General features: G+C 45.0%; 1 protein-coding gene across 1 annotated transcript in view; it reads right to left on the bottom strand.

Annotated features, from left to right (window-relative positions):
* LOC138510338 (guanine nucleotide-binding protein subunit alpha-14) overlaps positions 1 to 13156 on the bottom strand; it is an 879850-nt gene that overhangs the window by 698537 nt on the left and 168157 nt on the right. The gene's annotated exons all lie outside the window — the stretch shown is intronic.

The raw sequence follows: 13156 nt of genomic DNA, 5'->3' as shown, positions 1-13156 counted from the left end.
ATGAAAAGGGGAAGATTTGTATTTTAGAAAAATACCCCAATGGGATAATCAAGAATGTTTCTTTGTGATGTACCCCATGTCTTTCGTAATTTAAAATCACTAATTAATCAGCATGCTTTCATCTCCTTGTTCGTCTTAAAAAGTGTAATCTAGCTAATGAGCGATAGTGCCGCCCTCCTTTCTGCCTTTAATTAGGGCACCTGTGCCAGTATTAATGCAAGAAGGGTTGTAGGGGGGGGGGGCATGAAGGTAAAGACTGGTTAGTTATGGATTCCACTCTACCTTCCCATCAGGTGTTGGAGAACAATATGAGCTTTTATCTGTAATCTGGTTACAGCATTGCCAGGGGCACTAAAGGTAGTCAATCGGTTTAGATTGACATTGGCCTGCTGTCTCACACGCAGGCTATCGTTTTAACTGCTCTGTTTTTAGTTGAAATGGCTCTCTCAAATCAAAAACCAGTCCCTGTAAATACTAACAAAGTCACAGTGCCACCTCACAGACATCAATTGAAAATTCACCTCCGGGTAAGAGCCACACAGCAATGCACTATGGCTATGCAAATGAACTAGACATTTTGCAATTTGGCACCATATCAGAATTGCTATTGGCAGCACAATTTCAATTGTATGCATAACCACCAGCCCTACACCGACGGCTCTCAAAGGTGCACCACCAGAATTGAGTTTCACCCTCTTTGGGGCAGGGAGGTCATCAGTGTGGTGTAATTAACATTCTAGTAATTGAAGAATTGGTGTTTAATGTCTTTGAAGAATTATTTACTAAAATGCCCCTTTTATCCTGAGAACAGGTCTTTTTCACTGGGGCTTTTACGTAAGCAAGTCCCGTCTCCCCATCATTGCTACCAGAGCCATAAAGCGTTCTTCAAATGGCCTACAATTTGTTTTTCTTTTGGAACGCCACCAGGCAGGATTCATGCATAATCTCCTTGGGAGTTCAGCCAAGTTCTTCATATACCCCTATCCCAAAGTGCGTCATGCTTGCTTTGTGCCGTCGCCCACCGATCGCGCTCTGGCATTTAACTTTGTTTTGCTTATTTATAGTTTGACCAAAGTCCTCTTTGAACCTATTGTTGGGGTTTGGCGCTGCTGGTCGTTTAGCTCCATTCTCTAAAGACCCAGTCCCCGTCTCGCAAGCCTTGCTTTTCAGGCTTGGGCTGGAACTTGCAGCTTCACTGCCTTGAGTAGAGGAGTGCTTTAGAGCTACAGGCTTTAAGGCGGATTGGGCTTCGAGCAGGTGATTACATTAACACACAAGCCTCCTCGGGGTCAGCAATCTGCAATTATTCCATTTGGTTATGTTTTTCTTCCATCGCCACAAATGCTTTCTTAAGCGGCTGTTGTATAGACTGCGACTTTGGAACCACAATTGTCTGTTTCTTCATATGAATCCTTTGGAGAGTGCCCCCCCTATCCACCCCTCCCCCTCCCCCCCCCCCCCCCCAAGATAGTCCTCAGCCATTTGAAGCTTTGAGGATTGTGCTTGACGTACAGGGCTCCTCTTCCGCTATGGAAGCTTGCTGCTCTGATCGTTTCAGTCAAGCCTCCAGAAGGTCCCCAAAAGAAAAAGGTGCCGAGAAAGAGTGCGTAATACCTCAAAAGTCTAAACAGGACTCCAAATGGGGCAAACCCCAGAGTGGTTTACTAGAGTCCTTACACCAGGAATAATTAAATCAGGCTAACTTCAGTCACAAAAAGTCGAGGTTCTTGCAGTATATTAGTGTGCCATACAGTACTGCTAACCACCAATGCAGCTACCTGAATATGTGCAGTGGAGAGGTGAATACATGTTGAACAGTTTGCCAACCACTTTTTGAAAATAGCATTGACCAAGTGACAGCTGAACAAAGTTTGAGCGCGGATTTGGTTATTTGTCAAATCGTTGGTCTTTCGGCACATTTGCCAGTTTGCTGCCTTTCACTGCATACAAGTCCTTCAATTGATTGATTAACGTCAATGGCAGAGAAAGACTAATGTGCTCTTTAAATGTATAGCTGAACACTTGCCAAAAGATAGGTTGGACAACAGCCCCATGAACTGGGTGCAAACCCAGAGCAGAATATTGCAGAATGTTCCTTCAGATGTTCGACAAACACAAAAGCCCAGCAATCCAGGAGGGAAGCAATTCTATGAATCCTATTTGCCAAACCGTGGCATGAGGTCAGATAGTCAGTCACCTTGATCGGGCAGATTCCAGGAACACTAATCAACCACAAGATGCATTGGAGGGAAGAGCATAGTTCCCAAGTAAAATATAACCCAGCTTGTCTGCAGTGTAAATGTGAGATGAGTAGCTACTGGGATCTGGTCATTTGAAATAGCCCAATTTTCTTTTTTCCAAATCATCTGCAATCCAGTGAATGGCATGGACTCTGCCCCGGCACAGAGCAGTATAGGGCATGCTACTGGGGCGCCCTTCAAAGTTGTTCGGATAGTTGAGGTTGTCTAAAGTAGCTTTACTGTCAGATTAGTGAAAAATAATCTTTTACTTTCTTAATAAAGCCCTGATATTTTTTTCAACTGTGGAAGAATGGTACGAATGCGTTTCAATTCAACGTTCTTCCGTTCTTCAAACCAAAAACGGCCTGCAGGCATTCAGATTACATCAAACGCAAACAAAACCCCGAAGCTCCCAGTCATACAACAGGTAAATGCAGTCAAACTCGTTTTTCCACTGCAAGTATTTATTTTTGTGCATGTGGTTTGTGAAAACGCACTCTGATCAAGAGTAGTAGGAACAAGTCAGTACCGTGGACACGTCCCAAGAGTCTACACCCCCCCGAACCTCGTCTCCCGACCCCGCTACATAACTTCATGGCCATACAGTTCATCCCGGATTACCCAGAAGAAGAAATCCATGCTGAGCATAAGTGCGAGAAGGGGTAAACGAGGAAAATTATGATCACTGCAGGTGCACTGTTAAGGAGAAAATTTGCTTGAGCTTGCGAGTGAATCAATCACATCTCTCTGCAAGCAAATCAGCAACCGCCAACGCTTAACACACCGGCCCTACATTTCTTCCCCGCCATGAGAAAGTTGTGTAGCAGTAGAGAGCAGACAATGGACAGATTTGGGGATGAGTACCGATGGCAGGATATTGGCTAAAAATGCCAAAATAGTCCCCAGCCATTTGAAGCTTCGAGGAGTGTGCTTTGTGTACAGGTGAAACGTTGTACCTAATTAAGCACATAAACTAATCAAAGGGTCTAAGAAAACTCCACAAGGTAGGTCAACACGAAGTCCCGTTACGGAAAAGAAGACCACATGGATGCAAAAATCAGATGAAAGGCGGTACTCACACTGACCTGCAGAGAAAGAGCATAGAGTGCACAGGAACAGGAAAAGGCCTTGGAAAGCAGAGAGCTGACAACGCTGAATGAGTGACAGAGCCCAAGAAAGTTAAATCCTCAAAACAGCTAAAGCGCCCCATAGGACCAAGAGGACTTTAACCAAGAAGATGAACAAAAGATTCTAGACAAAAGGTCCCAAAACAAAATGTATTAAACAATTGAGGAGGAGCCAAGTTGAAACCAAGGTTCGACAAGTCTCTGTAAAAGGGACGAGGCCATACGAACCAAGGGGTGGAGGGGAAGTTTACATCGTGTCTACAGTAAACTTTGAAAGGGACTTTCCAAGTTCACCAAAAAGGTAGTGAAGCAACAGTCAATGTTCCAAGCAAAAAAAAAAAAAAGTCACCCATAGTTCTGGGTCAGAGAAAGTTGCAGGAAGGCAAACCGACCAGAGGTTAAGTATAGCTGGTGTTGGCTGCGAGAGAGATCAGGGGGGCTTAAGCCCTAAATAGCATGATGAGGGGGGCCATGTTGATTGCTGTGTAAAACCCCCAGGTCCAGATAACTGCTCTTTTTTTAAAATGGGACGATAAAGTCATTGGGAGAGTTACTTGGGGGTCATGTGTAGCATTTTATTATACACCAAACTCCAGAGGGATTGAACCTTGCACGGAGCCGCCCGACCATAGAAGAATAATATCTGGCATTGGCGGCGAGAGTGAGCAAGGCTCAATATCCCCTTAGCTGGGCCCAAGAACCCATTGTGTTTAGACAGTGTCAACTTTTATATCCCAGGCACTGTCAAATGTGAGGTGGCAGCTACAACCCCAAGACTCTTCAGGACAGAGATCCAGATGGAGACCATTATCCCGACCATAAGGGGAAACTGATGCACTATGGCGTGTCCCTTTCTTACACCTCTGCTTCACTCATACCTAAATCTCCCCCTCTGGAGCTCGTTCAGTTCCCCGCTGCGCCTATCCAGCCCACTCCTCTGTTACACCCCCTTTACTACTGGCACTCTGGGCACAGCCCTTCTGTCCATCACCAGTTGCACCCCAGCAAGGTTTACACTTTGTAAGTTGCAGACATGCATAGACCTTCCAACCATGCATAGCCCTTTCCCTTAGATGTAGTCCAAGAACAGAACATCATTTTCCCTGCATAGTGAAACTGCTAGGACCCATTAGTGCTCATCTCATTAACCATCCTGACCAGAATAAAGTGTTGAAATATTTTCACATGTCATTTGTTCTGTTGATCCACCAAACCAGTCACTAAAAAAGTTAATCCCAACAGCGGTTGGGGGTCTATGCCCCCAGAAGCGAGAGAAGCTGCAAAGGGGAAAATGATGAACTTAGAAGTACTCTGCTCTCCAGTCCGGCTTCTGACCGTTAATTAAAATGAATGCCAAAAACAAGACTCATTAGGGGTTGACAGCGGCATGGAGCAAGAGTTTTGCTGTAGATCCTTTACATGCATGGATATTTGGTAAAGGACAGGAACAAGGGTACACCAAGTGCATTCCCTCTGAAATAATTCCATGGGTCAAGCAGTAGGCCTATTGAGCTATGCCGCAAGGCCTTTTGGATGGCATTTTGTGTACAGATGCACGTAATAGTGTAAGAAAAGGCTGGTGTAGGAATCAGGCTACGACATAGTAATTGGATCATTATCAAAACCGGTTCTGAAATAATTTCTAGGAGTTTGCCAAGCTCTTTTGTACAACTAGGGCAACATACATATGCATGCTGCACTTCATGCAACAGGTCATGCACTGCAAGGCAAAACAAGCATTGGTAATGCCAACAGTTTGGGCTTTTGTGAAAATATGGGACAAGTATGTGCCAGGCATTGCCATAATGGCATTAACTGGCCGTTATTGGTAGCTGCTTGAAAATGGTGCACGAACCTGGATATAGGACCGCAGTGCCTGGCAAATGCACATCTCATACCTATGCACAGGCCGAAACTGTTGGCTTTTCTAATGCTTGGTTTTAACAGGACTTCAGTGAAGGACACGCATAATGCTTACAAATCAAGTGGCTAAAGTCAGACCTAGTTAAGACATTTGTATTACACCAGTGACATGTTTATAGCACCATTTTAACCATTAGCTCTCAGACAACTTCTTGGAAAAACCCTGGCATACACCAAGTGTAAAGTTTGATTTAAAGGCTTGATAAAGTTAGCTGAAAGAGATCCCAGGAGGGTGTGTTTTGGGCGGGAGGGGCAGAAATGGGTGGGAATGGCCATATGTATTAGCATTGCCCTGGGCAGTCAATGGGTGGGTATATACCCAAACACCTACAAAAATGTGTCCCTACTCATATGCCATCTCTCCCTAGCTGTGGTTTTGGGACACAGGTGGCGCTAAAGCACCACCTATAGGAAAAACTCAAAAAATGAGTATGTGTGCCTTGTAGATTTTTGGGTTGGTGCCAATCATTCTGGCCCATTAGTAACAGACTTACTATGCAGTTTAGGGGCAGAAGACAACTCATGAACAGGCTGCACTTTGTATTGGCTGTTGTGTCCCAGAAGTAGTGCACCATTTTAAACAAGTGCCTCTAGACCATTTCAAATGAGGTCAATGAGAGGATTAGCATGCTACACAACAAATGTTGAACATTATCTTCCAGGTTAACTCTGTTTTAGTAATTCAACTTGTACTGGGGAACTTTGAAAATAGAGGAGGCTTCATGTGTGAGTGAAACACAGTTTACTGGTGCCCCTTTCTACACACATTTTGAAATCTTTCAAAACGTGTGCAGTCTGGAAACACTGCATCGTCTACATTCCCCTCAGCGCCCTGTCATAATGATCAACTCAAAAGCCCATTCGGAGCTGCAGTTCCCGGCGCTGCATTGCCAACAGCTGCACCCGAAGCAGGGCAGTTTAGGGAGACAACTAGGCACTTGGCCTACTACTTTCAATTAGGGCGTCACAATTATGGAAACCTTTCGTGCCAAGACAACAGGAAACAAAATGTACTACTGAAGAAAATATGTAATTACGGTGCCACATTCAAAAGACTTAAAAAAGAAATCTTCATTTTTCAGTAGTCAATCTTTTTAATTGATAGGACTAAAATAATGACCCCCATTTTTTTTTTTTATCATTTTCTTTCCTGTTAAGATAAATATCACATTGAGATGTAATAAAATACAAAAACAAGTTGGTGTTCATTTAGGCGCATATTTCAGACTCAGTGGCGGCCATGTTAGTCGAGTATGTCTGTGAAAGTACAGTTCCAGGCTCCATCGATGGGCTACATATAAAGCAATGTTATTAATTGGAAGTAACAAACCCAGATGGATAGACGCAATGAAGTATGATGGCAGTGTTACCATTTGTTTCACATCAACACAAGTGCTGAAACTTTGAGAACTCTACATTTGGATTAAACACTGAATAAATATAACAAAACAGTGTCCGGAAAATTAGGTCAATGAGGAGGAGGAGAGATGTAGGTTTAAAGGAAAGAAGGTAAGGTGTGAAAAAGAATAGGCTTTGGGAGGAATGGCAATTGCCTTCCCCCCCCCTTTTAAAAAGGCCATCTAATTAAGAATTCAAGTGTGCATCACAATGAAAGGATATGGAACACTTGAAGAAATGCAAAAAGTACAAAATGGTGGCAGAGGACAAGGCAGAGTGAGGCAGAAGGGGGGCAGGGGGAGGTGGAGGGAGAGGAGAGTGAGTAGGGTTGCTGTTTTAGAGGCCGCTCCAGAAGCACCTGGAACAGCCATGAATTCGGGGTAGATTCTTTTTTCATAATTATATATACATCTATTGACCTTCCCGCACTAGACATCCGATGGAGCCGGTTGATGGATTGCCTGGTCGATGATACGGTCTACAAAGATTATGCTCCCTGGTGAGATGTTTGGATTATTGATGCTGCTTTGTTCTTATTGTTATGTGTATATGGAAGAAAAAAAAAAGGAAAAAAAAAAAAAAAACACATAAGAACAAAGCAGCATCAATAATCCAACCATGTCACCCGGGAGTATAATCTTTGTAGACCGTATCATCGACCAGGCATTCCATCAACCTGCTCCATCGGATGTCGAGTGCGGGGAGGTAAACAGATATTTATGTATTCATTTTATTTATTTTTCGGTTGTTGGGCGCTTAAACAGCAAATACATTCTGTTTCAAAGCGCCCACAGGGCAAAAGGGAGGGGACATGGGAATGAGACACTAAAATACATAAAAATATTAAATACAGCGGAGGGGAAAAGGAAATTACTAACCTACTATGCCTTGTGAGTATTCAGAACGTGTAAGTGCATAAGGGAAGAGACAGTGGGGGTAGGTGCTGGGGAGCCCGTGCTCTTGGGTGAGCAACAGATGAAGTACAAGGTATGCTAAGTGCGAGCCTCCAAGACTGAATGTGCTGAGGATAGACAAAAGCTGGGGGCAGTTTGGTGTGAGGGGTCAGGTCACTGAGGATGCATTAAGGTCCCTGGAAACCAATCAAAGCAACTGAGAATTAGCAGAGGAAGCAGGCGGTAAAGTGGAAAGTTTTGAGAAGCTTCCAGAATTTAATTAAGTCCTGCTCAAGACACAGGGGGAGGTTGTTCCATAGAAGGGAGCCAGTTGAGGAAAGGGATCGACCTCCTGTCCTAGGTTTAGCGAAACGCTTGACACACAAAGAGGTGGTACCAGAGAAATGAAGAGGTCTAGAGGGAAAATATTTAGCAAGAGAGTTGCGGACAGTGTGGTCCCTGGCTCCAGACAGCCTTGTGGATGATACAAAGGGATTTGAATTTAATCTGTCAAGCAACCTGGAGTCAATTAAGACTTTTTTGGGCAGGAGAGATGCGGTCCCTGGGCTTGAGGCCAAGGAGAAGTCTTGCTGCCCTATTCTGGATTAGCTGGCGGGGCCGCACAGTGGCAGAAGGTTGATTGCGAAGGAGGCTATTGCAATAGTCAAGCCTAGAGAGAACCAGGGCTCAGGTAACATATTCGGCCTATTAAGGAAAGGGGGAGGTCGCGCCATTTTTGCATATGGTCTTTAAGGGAGCTCCACACTTGGCCATAGTTTTCACTAAAGAGCCCGATTATCTGGTATTGTACCTTTCCCACCTAAAATTCAGACATAATGCACTCAAATGGGTTCGCACTAACGACTCATAACCGCTTCCACCCTTCCCCATTGCCTCTTGACCCACCGGACAACTACGGCAACCACTGCACCTGACAACTACTGCAACCAATGCATCTAACCATGTATTCCTTGGCTGTAGGCTTGCCCTCAAAGGATATGTAATGTTAAGCACTGTTTGGTCATGCACATATGTATATCTATATCCTCTATGCTCCTTGACATGCACATTTCTGCATTGTATGTATGCACACGCATGTACTTGCCTGCGACAGGCACTGTAACTAAGCTTCGAGACTTCTTGTACTGCTGCACCCAGCTACCCAAGGGTTTGGTGCGCATTATCAAATCAATAAACAAACAAAGCTGAATTTGTCAGGGAGAAAGCCCAGGCACGCTCATCGTCAGCCCCAAAAATTCCACAAATATATTAATTTGCCTCATTACAGGAACCAGGTTAACGGTGGGATCACTCAGAAACAGAACCATATCCTCTGCATAGAGCAAAATTACCAGTCTGTGGGGTCTTATTTGTATACCCCTGAACAGGTGCCCCTACCAAAGTGTATCCGCCAGAGGCTCCATTGCCAGGGCAAAGAGCAGCGGGGACAGAGAGCAGCCCTGTCTAGTCCATCATTTCATTTCCACCAGCCCCGGCAGTTGTCAGTCAAAGGCAATCCTGGCTACGGGGGAATTGTAGAGGAGTGCCACCAGTTCAATGAATCTGCCCCCCCAATCCCAGTTTATGTAGTATAGGGAAGAGGAAGGGCCACCCATGCAGCACAGACACTGCCTGTGTGTCTGAATCAAACAGTGCCGAAATCCCTAAAAAAGCTCCTCAGCTGTATTAAGTGTTCCCTGCCAGGAATGAAGCCTGACTCCGATTAGCTAGTACCTTGGCATATATCTTGTCTGCATTCATACGGAAGAGTGGCCAATATTAAGCACAGTCCTCGGGCGGTTTCCCCATCTCGTGCAACTGATGGTCGCTTCGCGTAGGGTGGGGGGGGGGGGAGATTCCCATTCTCCAAGGATTCGGAGTATATCCGAAGGAGCAGTGGCCACAAAGCGGCAGCTTACACCTTGTAGAATTCAACAGAAAGGCCAATAGGCCCCAAGGCCTTGGACCGTGGGAGGTCTTTAATGACTGAGTATTTCTTCTACAGTTCGCTTGATTTGGAGCCTCCCGCTGGGCTGGGCCCAGCCAATAGAGCTCTAGGTCTACTAAGTGTTGTTGTATGGAAGCCAGGCATTGGGTGTTTCGTGAGGCATACAGACCCTTGTAAAAGAGTCGAAAGGTCTCAGCAATGTCTGCCGTCTCATGTTGGAAGTTCCCTTGAGTCTTGGACTACTTCTATATGCCGAGGCTTCCTATCCGCCACCAGCATTCAGGATGAATCTGGGGTAGATGATGAAATAGAGGGTCCATTGGAGCGTTGCTTACGGGAGGTTGCCAGTAACTTGATGGAAGATGCCGATATAGTTATAGTCATTCGTACTCTTGTTTCAAGTCTTGAATTGGGTCGGCAACAGGATTACAGTGGCACAAAGAGAATGATTGGGGTAGCCTTGAGAGAATAACTTGTATAGAACTGGCTATCATTAGGGCACCCAGCACATCACCCTCCCCCCAAACCCTCGCCATCCTCCCCAACTAAAGTAGTTTGGTGCTATCACCAGAAGGGTTATGTGCTCAATTGGGCTTTTGACAATTAGAGTAAACAAAAAAAACAAGGGGGGCATTGGAAGGTAGTTTAGAAACAAGGTTAGGAAGCTTAATGGGCAGACTGAGCAAAATGGGTTACAGGGGACAACATGCATATCCAATGTGTTTCCATTGAATGAAAGGAAAGTGCGGTTTTGGTTATTTCGTTGAATGGTACTGTAGCATATTTCTTTACATTGTCGGCTGTGATGGAGAAGGCATTGTGGGGTAGGTTTCAAAATCCTTCACGTCTATGTTGAGCTAGGTGAATTTGAAGGTCAAACCAGAGCTTGAACTGATGCTTGGATGAGGCTTATGGCAGATGGGTCCAGTTCAGCTCACCCATATAGTTTTATTATGCCTGTAAAGACATAACTCGCTGGGCAGAACACCTCGCTGTGCATCACTTAAAAGGGTCCATTATAGGGTGCAAATGCCTATTCAGATATCAAACCCCATGGGCACCATAGTTTGTGGTTGGTATTTTCCATCATTAGTTTGGAACTTCAGCATGCAACTGTCTACGGTGTTCATGGAGGTAAAGCGTTTCCTTTATTAGGGTCACGTTTCTTCGTGTAGCCAGGTTTTTAATACTGCCACTGCCCATGTTCTCGATTGTTTGAGGTTTCCCTTTTGCAAGCGAGTTTACAGTTTGATCAACAAAAGGAGAGTCTTCCGAGTGGAGGAGTGCCAAATGTTCCCTTTCCGGGTACTGCTTGGTAGGTGAATCTTCATGAAGCTATTCATCCAACGAGGTGGAGCGCAGGATGTGGAACGAAACCGTTAAATTGCTAGTGCGAGGTGTTAACTCTATGTCGGCGACGTTATACAGTTATGCACACTTCGGTTCTGGTCTACAGAACGGGCTGGTAAAGGTCGAGTGACACGGAGGGAGGGCCTGTGATCCGTAGCTAGAGCCATGTGCCACAGTGCAAGGGCTCCAGATAAGCGCCACATTCCTGGTAGGCTCCGGTCCTGCATGAACGACACCCGGGTGGATTGGCCGCTAACAGGTTGCTTTCACTCGATCACATTCAGAACTCACTCGTCTTCACTACCGCCCTAATCCCCCAACCCACCAGGGTCAGTTTTAGACCCATGATTTGAAGAGGTTTGGCTCTGCATGCAACACGTTTTCACAACTTCAATAAATAAGTAGCCCATATACACAAGCAAGGAGTACAAACTTAAAAGTTGCAAGCAGTACAACTACCAACACAACTCAGCCAGAAACCTTATACGCACAGGCACTGAAGTTGGTATAACGGAGAATATAGAACAGCTTGCCATAAAATCTTTACATGCAATGTTCACCGGTTTGCTAGATGCATAACAAAACGAAAAGCATCCGTGCAGTGCAACCATACATGGAATGCACGCCAAAGAAATGCAACCATGCAATCATTCATGCATATTATTCGGACATGGTCTTTATTTTGTTTCCCGCGCTAGCGTGACTAATGGGATTGATTCAATTTCACAACCTCTTTTCACTCTCATCTTAAACCTCCGCGCTTGGAAATGGCCCGAAACAACTGTCAAGGGACATAAAACCAACCAACCCAAGTCAGGCAGCACATTTGTACTCGCACTGGCTCACTCCCACTCTGCAGGCATCCTCGTCCACTTTGTACGCTTTACACATTCGCCACCTCCACCACTCTGGCCGAGAATTGCGGTGCCATTGTTCTCGGGGCATCAATGGTGCTCCTACAATGCCCGTTAGCCTCCAGTCAGTCACGTGCCCTCGCGCAGATAAGGCTACAGCCAGAGGGCCCTCAGTGGGGTCCAGTCTGCCAACCCGAAGGGGCGTGAAGGTAAAATAAGCTTCAAGAGGGGAATCCTTGCTGTAAGACAAGAAATTCACCCCAAGAGATCAGGTCGTCTTCACCTCCCAAAAAAAAGTGTAAAAATAGAGGACAACAAAAATATTCAATGGCCCTACAGATCTCCCACCATGGCGAGTAAACAGCCCAAGTCCATGACCAACAGATTTCACAGAGTGATCATTATTCTGCGAGTTTCACCCCAAAATAAATACGTTGGAGCGCAAAACAGTGTTCCATCTACCAAAAATACATAGAGAGACCGAGAGTGTGCGCGCGTCACAGCATAAGAAGTGCATCGGTGAGGTCTAAAAGAAAAAGAAACGAGTGTTCAAAAGTAGAATTATTTTGAGTATTTTTGGTGGAGGCAGCCTAAAGTTTGCTCAGTGGCAAATCGAGGGTGTAATGGAAATGGCACAATATTTGTCTGGTGCTTGGTTGAGGAGGAGTTTCTGGTAAACAGTCTCACTGCAGTATGAGCGGCAATGGAGGACAGGAGTCTTGTCTATACGGTGCCCTAAAGATCACAGGAAAATGCTTCCCAGACATTATACGGTCACATGTTGTGTGGAGCCAATAAGGAGAAAACAAGGAAAAATCTGTCATTTCTTCGGAGCATATAAAATGGATATTTTAATACAGACTTTTTCGACTACTCCTTTATTTGGATTTCCGAAATTGCCCAGCAGGCTGTAGATATGCACGTGATCTATGCTGCAGGCCACAAAATGTGCACTTGCTAGCAGCAAACGATAGTTGCCCATGGCGAGTTCTTTTTATATGTACATGTGGATGATTTATGCCGGGGCGGAAGGGTGAGCATCTTATGCCTGGTTATTAGCTTACAAATAAGACCTGTGTAGCCCTGCATGATGTACAGCATTCACAGATGAATGCTAGGGGATTTAAATATGGCAGCTAAATACAATTTAAAGTTGTGCGCCTACCTGCAAATATATCCATTTACCAATTCATGCGCGTGGCCTGCAAAGTAAAGACCGAAAAATGGAGGCCATACATGTTCTCCTTGAAACAGCAGTTTGAGTGTTACGTAAAATCCATTTTACTCATTGTAGATCAATTGGTCTCTTTTCAGTACACTTTAGGTTATCCTTCCAACTGGGTTTCGGACAATCACATTTTGTCGTCTCCCTATACTTCTAAAATGATGTAGCCACAGTATTTTTAAGGATCACTGAACTCTC

Source organism: Ambystoma mexicanum, chromosome 6p (assembly GCF_040938575.1).
Source record: "Ambystoma mexicanum isolate Mex_15411 chromosome 6p, UKY_AmexF1_1, whole genome shotgun sequence".
Taxonomy (NCBI): Eukaryota; Metazoa; Chordata; class Amphibia; order Caudata; family Ambystomatidae; genus Ambystoma; species Ambystoma mexicanum.
This window is presented reverse-complemented; position numbering and strand designations above follow the sequence as displayed.